Source organism: Stegodyphus dumicola, chromosome 6 (genome assembly GCF_044657685.1).
Source record: "Stegodyphus dumicola isolate Sdum_Otavi_A_Nest chromosome 6, ASM4465768v1".
NCBI classification, from domain to species: domain Eukaryota; kingdom Metazoa; phylum Arthropoda; class Arachnida; order Araneae; family Eresidae; genus Stegodyphus; species Stegodyphus dumicola.
The window spans coordinates 20,504,108-20,517,882 of NC_140773.1; positions in this window are offsets into that span (position 1 = coordinate 20,504,108).

Genomic DNA, 13,775 nt, shown 5'->3' on the forward strand with positions numbered 1-13,775 from the left:
TTAGGGGAGGAAAAATACGTGAATTCTATCCGCTTAAGAAAACAAAAAAAGTTGGTTATTATAATAAAATGTTATATATAACTTCTTTAAACAAAAATCATTCTATTTAAATTATTCAAAGAAGATTTAAAATCGCGCCCAAATCCCGCATGGTTTTTACTTCCTTGTACGAAGTAAAAGAAGTATTGTAATCACGAAAAATTCCCGGTTTCATATTTCAACGAAAATATCCATTTTGACAGCTATGAATGCAATTTAACGATGTTTTGCATAACATCTGTACCTAAGGATGGATTAAAAGATTCTTTTTACCCAAAACGAATTATAAAACTGATTTAAAATGAATTCTGAAGAGATTTCTTGCTTGGCATCTGTACGTACGTGTGTACTTATGTATCTCGCATAGCTCGAAAACGAGCATCCTCAGAACGTTGAAATTTTGTATATGGGAGTGCTATAACATGTAGTTGTGCACCTCCCTTTTGAATGGAATAGGCCGCACGTAAAGCATGTAAATGTATTGTTGGTAAATTGTGCATGTTTTTGTTTTAAAAATGATTGAATTATGTTGTTCTTATCTTCCGGCTAAGGTTTTTATGCCTTTAGTTAATCTGCATAGAATAGTAATAGAATTATCTACAATTTAAAAGTTGTTTAAGTGCGGTTATGACTATTTTTTTTTACCCACAGCAGCCATACTTGTTCACATTTGAAGCTTAGCAGGAAAGTGAATTAAGTCTTTCCCTTTTCTGCTAAGTTAAGCCTGCACCTTCAGTGTCTTTTTGCCAAATGGGACCAAAAACAAACTTTTAGTTTCGTGCACCGAAAAATCTACCATCTTGTTTGCTGGCCGAATTGCTTATTTTGCGCAGAAACTGTGATTTTAATTGTAAAAATTGTTAGTCCAAAGGGGGCAATTTGCCCAGAAGGACTATTAATTTCGTTTTGGCGTTTAGCGTCGATTCATGATAAACGTTGTTTCACTTTTCAAATTGTTGCCACCAAATATTATCGCCCTGCGTTATATTTAAAGAAATTAAATAATGAAGAATCTGAATAAATGTGTGTGTGTTTCTCGCATTGTGATAAAACAACGGTACCTAGAGCCATCAAAATTTGAATGTCATAATCTTCCATAGAATATGGGCATGTGGAAGCCCTAATTTGAATTTCAAATTTGTTTTATTATCGATTTTATATTTTGTAAAAGTTTAACGAATTTTTTATTAAAAATGTCAAAGATTTCAGAGCGAGCAATGGCAACGTTATACAGAAAAAACATTTTTATCTCCTGTGAGACTGTATATCGGAAATTCTAAACATAGGCTCAATTGAAAATTATCTTGCTATATTGCTCTTGAACTGAATTTTATGGTTTAAGTTCGAAGAACATAATATTTAATACATAAAGGTAAACACACAAAATGTTAAAAAAAAACTTCGCTTTGGACGTAATTTAAAATCTGAAACCTTTCAGATTTTCTTTTATTTTATTTAATTTTTTTTTTATTTATTTATTTTTTTTTTTTTTAATTTTTAGCTGTATTTGTTGTTTTATGTTTTAAATATATTTTGAGTTTTTATGTATTTTTGCTTTGCCACGAAGTGAGAACTGAATTAATTGAATGAAAAATATACCTCTAATGAAATTCGAGGAAATAAGTTTAAATGAAATGCAGGAAAAATTCGTTATAATTTAATATTCAAGTCATGTGGTGTACACATCAGATTTTTTCCTATGATATCCACACAATATCAAAATACCTATTGACACACAAATATCCTTTGACATCCACAAAATTGCATTAATGCAGATCTTTATTTTTACCTGCATTTACCAATAATATCTTCACACATCATTCTGATTTCCAGATTTTAAAAAATATGAAGTAGCTGTTTAATTTAATATGAATTATAAATTAATATAATTAATTTGAGAGAGCTCTTCAAAAAATTATCTGCACATTGATTTTTACTTGTCTATTTAGTATTTTAGAATTAATATTCAGTGAATTTAATTAGCTTTTTAAAGGGCCATTGGCTTGTAATAATTATTGAATAATTATATTATCATTCATTTTTATTTTCCCATCATTTCCTTAAACAAGTAATATTAATATTATATTGTGGGTATTTAATAAAGAGATATTTCTCCCCAAAAATTAGGGTTCTTCGTAAATTAATTTACTAGGATGTGTTAAAAAGTCTTGAATTAATTAACAACTTTAAGCATTTATATATTTATTTATTTATTTTAGATCAAAATATACTTCACAAACAGATTAACTTGAACAGGAAAAAAAAATCTGCACTTTAGAATAACAGAGAATGGGTATTACCAAATTATAATTTGATAAAATTTATTTAATTTAGGAATTTATTTAATTAGGGTATTTAAATTAGGAATGATTATTTGGTTTTAATAATGATATTTACAACTGTTATTATTTAAAACATTTTATGAGTAATTAACATTTATTTGAAAGCAAAAAATGTCAATTTTGTAGTAAATTTAAAATACAAATTTAAAATAAACCTTAAATTTTAATTAATTTAGTTTTGATAAATAACAAAAAGCCTGCATTACTGCAATAATCAAATTTGCTCATAACTAATCTTAATAAAATACACTCAAAACATTTTAACAATGTATTTCTCGTAAAGAAATTTCTAAATAAAGTAAGAAATTTCTAAATTCTCGTAAAGAACTTTAGAGTGATGCAAAGGATTGGAAATGTTCGCATTAAATCTAAACTAATTACATTTATCCTCCAATAAATTTATCTAAACAGACTCGTTAAATTTTGCAATTTTCGTTTCAGTTTAGCTAATATAATGATAATTTGATATAAATATAAATTCCCATTACGACTAAACATCAGATAATGCATGATGCAGTCTTGAAGCTATTGAGTAAAAAATGATTGTAAACTTAACACATTCTCACAGCTTTGAATACGTTTAAATTTATTCCAAGCAATTAAGGGCTATCTATATAAAAATTACCTTTATAACTATGCATGTTATCTATTAAAATACTGTTAGGAATTTTGAATATATTAGTGAAATTATATGTAAAATTGTAGTATGTTTTTATATAGCATAAATGGATAAATTCGCGAGATATCGCCAAGCTGGAGATGCTATTGGCGACTACTTTTTGTCGCCAAATTTCGCAAGAAATCACCAAAAGTCGATGGTCAGTGGGTAACTGCAATGAGTATTTGAAGTGAGTAACTATAATTGATCCTATATGTAACTGTAACCATATCTGGCTCTCGTATGCCTTTCAGTAATTTCGTGAAGCAGAAGGTACTAGAGATTTCCAACAGTAGGGGGAAACTAAATAATATTTCAAACCCATACGCATGCAAGAAAATTATAGATAGCATAGATAAAATATTTGAGCACACGTCGTTCATCTCGGGTTCCGTTCTCGGTCATTTAACTAGCTAGCTACATGACTTTCCGTGATTTTCCTACTTTATGTAATATATCTGGAGCAAATTTTCTCATTTCGCTGTGTATATTACTTCATACTTTGTGCTCTACCACTTATAATCTTTGCACACATTCTCACTCTCTTTATATGCAGGCTTTGTACAAATGTATGTCGCTTTAAGCAACTAGTCTTTGTACAAATGTATATCGCTTTAAGCAACTAGTCTTTGTACAAATGTATATCGCTTTAAGCAACTATTCTTTGCCATGATTAAATAAAGAAATCTGATGTCTACACCACATGACTTCCTTGTACGGAATATTAAATTATACGCATTTTTTCTTGCATTTCATTTAAAATTATTGGATTGAATTAAATCTACTTCGCCGACAGAAAATAAACCACAATAGCATAAATGCATTCTTTAAAATTCACTCTAGTATTTCTTTACCATAGCGACACTCTGGCGCTAGATTCACATAACAGTATTATATTTCGTTCATATTATAACTCATAATGCACAAAATTTATATCATTTAAAGAATACAAATATCTAATCGTTGCCACATGTTCTATTCAAATACTATAATAAAGCTAGAATGATGTATAAAAGAAATTAAGCAAACAAAACAAAAAAGAAACAGTTTTTCACAGACGATTGAGTATTTCTCATTCAATTAATTCACTTCTCACTTCGCGAGAAGGCAAAAATACATAAAAATTCAACATATCTATATTAAAATTTAAGAAGTAAATCTTAAACACTTACTTCCTCGAAAAAATTCCGGAAAGGATTAAGCATGATTTAATTGGCAATAATAAATGAAGGCGTTATCTTTTTTGTTGCGAAGCTAAGTTTCTCTAGATTGGCAACAAATCCACTAGTCTGCTGTTTCAAATGTAAACAATCAATGGCCGCCATAAAAAAAAAGGCTTAGCGGCACTTAAAAAACTTTAAAATTGTTGATAATTCTAAAAATACTGCATACAGATTTACTAAAGGCATAAAAACCTTAACCGGAAGATAAAAACAATATAATTCAATCATTTTTAAAGAAAAAAATGTGCAATTTACAAACATATACGAGTAAAGAAACTGAAATCACTGAGCCGAGGTGCGCATCTACATGTTATAGCAGTCCTATGTACAAAATTTCAATGTTCTGAGGTTACTCGTTTGTGATTTATGTGAGATACATACGTACGTACTTACGTACATACGTACGAACGTATGAATACGAACGTACGTACATACGTTCGTACAGACACCATGAAAATTTCTCTTCAGAACTCATTTTAAAGCAGTTTTATAATTTTTTTGGAGGAATCGTGTCTTTTATTCTGTCCTTATGTACAGATATCACGCAAAAACATCGTTAAATTGCATTCGAAAGCTGTCAAAATGGATATTTTCGTTGAAATATGCTGCCTGAAACTTTTTGCAATTACAATACTTCCTTTTTACTTCGTACAAGGAAGTAAAAATTGTACATTGCATTCTCAAAAAGCATGTAAAAAGTGGGAGTTGCTTCTTCTATTTTTCACATCATTTTTAAATATGAATTTCTGAGTCATGTAGTTCTTTTGTCCATATTAATAATACTCATTTTCGCTATTAATTTATTTAGTTGAAAAATATAATTATGAAAAAATTGTCCCAATTAAAATTTATATCTGAGTTCAAATATCGGTTTCATTCCGATTGAAACACCCCTTTACGTTATGTGGTGAAAGCCCCTCTTAATGCTTTCACATACACACACCCAAATTACATACTCATTAATCACAGCCAGGAGAAGGAGGTCGCCCAAACAAAAGCCGCTGCACTTTGGCCAGCCATCAGTTCCGTACTTCACCGGCATCTCTAAATCTATGAGCTTTTAGTGAAAACCACCATTGCCATCAATGATCTCAGTACCAAAGTAATAAAGTAACTACTGATACTTAGGGGCCATGTGGTGTAATGTCGAACAAGATGACCTCACCGGAACTATAATTTGTTAATGAAACTTCTGAGAACAAATTTATTAAACACAAGATTTAGTAGTGTATGTTTGAGAAACTACATTACCATTTAATGAAAATTTTTCGTGAAACTCATTACACGAGACCTAGACCTTAAGACATCACAAACTCTAGGCAATTTATCTTGGCAGCATTTCTGAGGTGGCGCTTTGTTTTAGTTAAGAGACTAAAACAATCTAATATAGAAGGATTTATGAGTTAGGTAAGATAAAATAATGGCATACTAAATCTCTCCTTTTGACTATCAACAATGCTGCACCTACCTTTAGAGAAATACAAAGCAGAAAATGTTTATGGGTATATTGTAGAGTCATTAGGTTAATTGGAAGCAGAAAAGATGAAAAATATGCAACAGCCTTCGCCGGGAATCGAACCACGGACCTCTGGAATACCGGCCCAGCGTGCTACCGTACACCACGAAGGCAAGCTAGGGAAGTGGGAGAAATACCTTATATACTCCCCTTTTTGAAGGGCGACTAGGGTTTTAGGGGACCTAGTCGCCAAATCCTGGGTGCGGTGAATCATCATCCGCAACCATTTTAGTTCGGGCGCCACTTGTAGAGTCATTAGGTTAATTGGAACAGAAAAGATGAAAAATATGCAACCGTCTTCGCCGGGAATCGAACCACGGACCTCTGGAATACCGGCTGATCGTGCTACCGTTACACCACGAAGGCACGCTAGGGAAGTGGGAGAAATACCTTATAATATAAGCACTAAATAGCCTTTTTTACATGCACTACATGACTACCGTGTACCGCTATGATGACTTGCGAACTGGTTCACGCGTCTTGAGCAACTGAGATATAATCCTGAAAAAGTGAATCTATAATTTTCCATTCTGCTGCCCTGATAAGGGCACAGCAGAGTAGATAACCTTTTTCAAAAAGATATCATAAAGGTATAAATACGGTGATTCGATGAATTCTGACATATTATGCAGCATATGCAAATGATAATATAGAGATATAGGTTCATATTTGACACTTAACATTTGACATTATGAAATTGCTGGAATTGTGAGCCATATAATACATGTCGTGCGTGTGTGTTTATATTAAACAACGGATTATGAAACGTGGCAAATACGAAGCTATGATATGCTTACGTTTTGGATAGGATTGGTTTGGATTATGGCATATAACAGGGCTATCCGGATTAAGGACGCCTTTTTGGAGAACGTTTAAAGAGACTTAAGTCACATATGGTGAAAAACACAAGAACTGTACATTAACTTGCTACAATTAGCATGGAATTTATGAATATTAATATTGGCCAACATAATAATTAGAAGACTAGTTATAGATAACAAATACATGCATACCTCATCCATGAAATATAATTCCGAAACTTAATATATCACTAGAACAAAAGCTGAATAACCTCATTAGCCCTAAACCTGCTGTTTTGGTTATTTTCATTATTTAAAAAAATGGGTAAATTCATTACAATCAAGGTAAATAATTTTAAATTATATTATTAACTTGTATAAAAATGGCAAATCCATGTTAAAAGAGATGGTACAGTATGCATATGTCGTAATCCAAAGAAATGCGTATGAAAACATAGCACTGCTATATACAACATTTATTAAGAACACCATAACATGACATTGTAAAGCATTTGAAAAGTATAAGATTATAAGGTATTTCTCCCGCCTTCTTAGAATGTCTTCGTGGTGTAATGGTCAGCACACTCGGCACACTCGATAGATCCGTGGTTCGAGTACCGGCGAGGGCATTGCTGATTTTTCATCACTCCTGCTTTCAAAAAATGCTTCATATCTCTGCAAGATAAGTTCTTCAAAACTAATGCGTTTGAAAACAGGAACATCTATACAAAAACCATGCTAGGACCTGAGCAAATATTATAATCTTCCAAAATTTGTTTAATTAGGAAAAAAGCGGTATTAATAAAAGTTAGGAAAAGGAATTGTAAACTGATAGATGCTTACAAATATTAGAAAAAATATATGGTATGACGCTGGCCAACAGATAGGTTCTACAGATAGAATAGTTCTGTTAGTGTGGAAATAAAAAGAAATGAAATATTTAATCCCTACCTTTCTAAGACATAATTTAAACGAAGTTTGTTGAAGTTACTAAAAGGAATTGGATCGACTGAAATCCGTCGCGTTATATCCAAGTCAAAGGATCAAAATAATCTGATGCAACAGGATTCAAAATAAGCTTCTTATCTACTTAATAAGTTTACTTCCGAAGATTATTATCTGGAATAGCTGTTCTCTTGTATCTCCAATTCCTCTCCTTTCTTTAGTTTGTGACACATACTTATACTTTTATTTTATTAATAACGCTCGTAATTTTTGTACAAAATATGTGGTTTAGTATGAAGTTATGCAACGTCATACTGGATGCACTGTTTTATGTAAAATATTTTCTGGTGTAGAACTTCTGTCTTTGGAAATTCTTATCACTTGTCACTTGCGTTAACAATTTAACTGACACTTTTCTTTTGTCACATTTCACATTTCGCCAGTAAAGAGAAAAAAGCGTCTTATGTGAATCTCCGAAATAAGCAATAATGTCTCCAGAAGATATATCTTGAACATATATCCGCTCATTCGGTGAATGGTAACTTTTAAATATTTCAAATAAGAAATTTGCGAATTAATTGGGGCGAAAGGACTTTTTTTTCCGCTTAATTTTAAGATGCTTGCCAACCGTAACCACCAAATCTTGCAAAGCCGTTTTATCTGCCTTAATGTTCTATGGATGACTGTTTTTGACTATTTAGAACTGGTTTAGTCAATAAATTAGGATTATTAAACCCTTGTAAGCTTGTTTCTGGGAGAAGAGTAAGTTACTTTTTAAATACGTTTTACATTCGTCCATTTTAGTATACTAAAAATCGATATAAAACTTAGAAAGAGAGCAAGGATTATTGCACTTATTAAGTTACACATCGATGATTGCAAGAAATATTGCATCTAGGTTTCTTGAATTTTGAAGAGAGGCAATGAAACTCGAGCATTTTTTCCAGAAAGAAAGAGTAAATGGGCAAGGAAAACGAAAACAACTCCAAATTCTGATCGATTCCTACTCCTAAACAGCATAATTAATCCAATAAAGCTAGCAAAGATCTAAAAGAGATCTATTGTCTGTTGTGGTATCAATATTCATCTTTCAAATGTGCGACGTATAAATGGACGGCATCCTTCAAAGGGCAGCATAATGGGAAGACGTCATGCTTCAAAGGGCAACATCATGGAAAGACGTCATCCTTCAAAGTCCAGCATCATGGGAAGACGTCATCCTTCAAAGGGCAGCATCAGGGAAAGACGTCATCCTTCAAAGGGCAGCATCATGGAAAGACGTCATCCTTCAAAGGCCAGCATCATGGGAAGACGTCATCCTTCAAAGGCCAGCATTATGGGAAGACGTCATCCTTCAAAGGCCAACATCATGGGAAGACGTCATCCTTCAAAGGCCAGCATCATATGAAGACGTCATCCTTCAAATAATGTGGCTCACTCTTGATCGGAAGGTGAGAAACCAGTTAAGGACAGCTTTCGACATATCAGATGAAGCAGAAGCTATTATTGTGGTACAAACAATACAGATCTTAGGCCATAAAGGTCTGGAAAATTATCATTTTTCAACGACCAGTCTCATTTATTTGTTCATGGTTACACACCTAATATTGTTAGACGAAGAAAGGACGAACCAAGCAAATCATAAAAGGTTTTAGAGCTTTTTCACTGCAGATATCTCAGGAAGTCTAGTTCCTATTGACAGAATAATGAATTCATCGAAGTATATAGAAATTTTAAAACGTAGGATAGTGATTGGAATTGAATTGATTCTTGAATATCTTTGCAAGGGCATTGCAACATGACTGGGCTCCATGTTACAATTTAAAATCTGCCAGAAGGCTCTTGTTGGAAATTAAAGTTGTTGCGCTAGATTGGTCTTGAAATTCAGGAGACTTAAATCCGATCTAAAACTTGCGCTACATTCCGAAGGAACAACTGAGTAAATTGGATTATATGGTAAAAGAGAGCATGGTTAAGAATACTGTAAAAGTGTGGTTTCATGAAAAAGAAGTAAAACATATATGCACAAAATTATTAGAATCAATGCTTAAGCGCATTCTAGAGATCATTTCTGCTAATGGTGGATATATTTCTTATTAATTTTATTATTATCACTGTGTTATGAAGGTAGGTACATAAATGATCAAAAATTACATTTTCTCCATTTAATTTGCACACTATAGTAACAATTTTTAGGAGAGAGAGAGTAATCTATATTGGTTTCATGAATTAAGTAAGATAAAAATGACAACAACAAAAAACATAATTAATTAAAATGAAATTTTCGAAAGTCTTTAGGAAAATTTCTATACCTTATGTTTTGGAAAAGATTTTAAATCAATAATGCAAAATAACATTGGGAAAACATATGTTATCAAAACTGACATGAAAAATACCTAATCATGCAGTGGGATCATTCAGCATAACGATGCAGAATGACAAAGGTTTGCCTTTTCGTTGACTGCCCATTTGTTTTTAAAGCAACGGTATTTGGCTTATCTGTACTAAAATGCACTAGGGCAGCCAAACGGGATGACTCTAACTATCGTTAATGACTCTAACTATCGTACCGAAAGGGCCAAGTTTCGAAGATCGGAGAAGACATGGATGGTGTAAATGTATATTGTCTTTGCGACAGGGGGGAGGCACTTCAAATATATGACGAGCCGAAAGTCTTCTTGTGTAGCTTAGTGATAGTTTAATAAAATGAGGTAAGAAGACGTTTCCACCTGGAGATACTGTTTCACCGGTTTATCTGATATGACAGTTCTGGAGCGAAGATAAGAGCTCGAGACCTATATCTCTCATCTTTATATTTTCCATATTTCTACATATGGGGTGACTTCAAGATACGGATCTCTCTGTAGGCTAATTTAACGAGGTAATTTGTCAAACTGCTATGTTCACGCAAAAACTGTGTCTTTCATAGAAATATTTTCTTTTTTTATTTCCAAGGCATGAAAGCACCAGAAATACGAATGCAAATCACAATGAATAGGAAGAGAATATTAGTTTCTTATTTCTAAACTCAAAGTACGAAAATGAGAGTAGAACGACAGTGAGCTTCAAGCATCATAAATTCCACTGTTATCGCTCTAGGCAGGGCTTGATTTCTAAGATTAGATGTGCCGGAGACCTATGGAAGACCGTCAGCAAAGAGGAACAAGAGTAAATAAGTAAATAAAATGACTATTAAACTCATTAATAAATTTAAAATTAAATCGTTAATTATTATCAAATTAATTAATAGATATTTAATTAATGTTTATAAATTGTTATTTAATCAATGATTATTATATAATTAATTATAATTTAATTGATAATTATTAGATAATTAATTTTTATTATTTATTGAAATAATTAAAGACTGAAGTAATTATTAAAATGAAATAAAATGTAAAGAGATAAATTGAAATTTAATACGCGATTTTTAATATAATTTTACTGCTAAAATAAAATTTTCGAGATAAAATTTCTACTGAAATTGTTATTCAATTACATAAACGAAGTGCCGCAGGCTTCTTATTCAGAGCTCCGGTGCGTTCCGGCTAGAATTATGATTTATTACAAAAGCTAAGAAGCACCGGATCTGAGATATCGTAGGTTCCGGCCCAATTTAAGTTCTGATCGTAGGGAGGGGGGGGGGAGTTGAACGTTCTCTTTGACCGCGGGTCTCTGCTGATATAATTATAGCCACAAAGCAGATGTGTGTAAGGCAGCGCTCCGCAACCTTTTCTCACCTGCGACGCACAGAAAATCTTTTTGGAATTTCGTGGCACACCAAAAGCTAATGTATATATGTATTGATTTATACACAAAATTTACAATAAATTTTTGTTTTTAATTTGAAAAATATACAATTATAAAACCATAACATATTTATTTATATGCAATCATAATAATTATCAATGTGACACCTGCGCTTGCTTCAGTGAACACAAAAGTTTTATATTCGGCTCAATATCTGACAACGCAACACGAAGTTCTTGGTCAAGATCTTTTAAGCATGACCGCTTATCATTTTTAATTAATAATAGAGTTGAAAAACTTTGCTCACATAAATATGTCGTAGAAAATGAAAGTAATAAACTTCTGCTATTTCGGAATATGCTTTTTCGGAAATATGAGGATATTCTTTTTTTTAAAAAAAATTAAAAAAACAAAAATTCTTCAATTTGATTGGTTTATTTCAAATTAAAAAAAATAGTTTTAGAGCTATTTTTTTTTAATTAAAATGGTCTGAAACCAATATATTTCGTTTAAATTTATGTTTAAAAAAAAGTTATACATTTTTGAGTTCCGAGTTATCAAGGAAGTGCCGAAAAAATTCAAATGCTGACACACTTACAATCACACACACAACCACACAACAGTGAAATAGTATATAAAAACATTTAAAATAGACATTATTAAGGAAAAAAAATTGTCATTGTGTATTAAATACATGATAAAAATTGCAAAATGTCAAATACATGTATTTGATTGCGGCACACCGGTTGCGGAGCACTGGTGTAAGGGGTAAAATGAGTGCTGAATCTGACTCCTAAGGATGAATGTAAAGTTGCTGGTTACGCTCCCCCCCCATTAGTGGATACTGTGGGAAGACGATGTATAGGACGTGCTTCAGTTTATCTCAGTATTTCACTCTTATTGTACTCGCTGTCACTTAACGCACATTTAAGAACACAAATTTTCCTTCCTGCGAGGATAACTAACTGTAAGCATTGGTAACAGTACACTATATACGATGGCATGGCGATAAATTTAGGCGTTCCTAAACACCACCCGCCCCCCCCCCAAATTTATTGCTTTTCTTAAAAGGAAAGGTTTCCGCATGTGAGGGGACTTTACTTGAACGTCTCATGTTCTCGTGAATTCGTATTTCTAGGGAAATGGAGTATTGCAAAGTCTGCTTATTGTTAAACTAATACGTTCGGAATTCTAATTTTTTTTCCCTTTAAATTGTAGTTCAGTTTTATAAAAGGAAGTACCGGAGTTCATCTTATTTAGGGCTCCGGTGCGCTCCGGCTAAAATTGTAATTTATCTTAAAAATTAAGAAGCACCGGAGCCGAGCTCCGGTGAGCTCCGGCGCAATTTAAGCACTGGCTCTAGGCGTGAGTTCATCTTATTTAGGGCTCCGGTGAGCTTCGGCTAAAATTGTAATTTATCTTAAAAATTAAGAAGCACCGGAGCCGAGCTCCGGTGAGCTCCGGCGCAATTTAAGCACTGGCTCTAGGCGTATTTAAACTACAACAATGGGAAAATTATATTCTTACAATGTTTTCTTCGCATTTAGAATTTATTGAAAGAACCTTGAAAATATTTCAACACAGCTTAAAAGTCACTAACCAGTGCGTCAACAGTAGGCTTAATTTTATTAATTTAAATTTAAATTAATTAAATTTAATAAATTAATTGATTAAATTTAAATACTGAAACGAAAACTAACCGAAATTTTCCAATTTTAGAAGAGTAATTTCCTTATGTGTCGTTTATGAATAACTGTTTCCACGTAACAATTTAACAAGTCTTGGTTTCGGGAACTACATGTTAAATCCTTTTACTTGCATGTTAATGGGCGATAGAGATTTTTTCTTCAAAATCTGTGATACTACCTCTCAAACTGATTCACAGACGTGCATTCTCAATGTACGTCTATGAATGTACATTTATAAAAGTACAGGGAAGAGCAGCATGAAATATTCAGCTAGACAGCGTAATATAAATCTGATAGAATATGTTAAAGTACTGGGAGGGAAGGACTGTTAATCAATTTCATTGCAGCCTATAATAACTCGCAGAAGCTCAAGCTAATTTCTGTCCCTGGAGCATATACCAATTTCGGAATATTAAACTTATTCTTGGACTGGAACTAGCCTTTTGAGGATTAGCTTAATCTGTGTCAAAGAGGCTATTCTTTCCTTATTAAAAGAGTCTCACTGCTTAACTTTTAAATAATGGTAATAAATGCTGATGATAGCATTTAACAGTCATTAATATTTCGATAGATTCTTTTTTTTTTTTAGCATCAGAGGTGCTATTAGTCTCAATTCTCACAATTTTATGGGTATCATGTTTGTGTCCGTATCAGTTTGTGTCGTATTATCAGGTTCAGTGTTTCTCCTTACTTGCTTGGGGAACATTCAGAACCTGACTCGGAACAGGGACCTTACTAAAGCTATGTCCAATAAATGTGGGAAGTAGACAAGATACGCAGGAAGGGTATACGAAACCCTTTATTTTTCACTCTT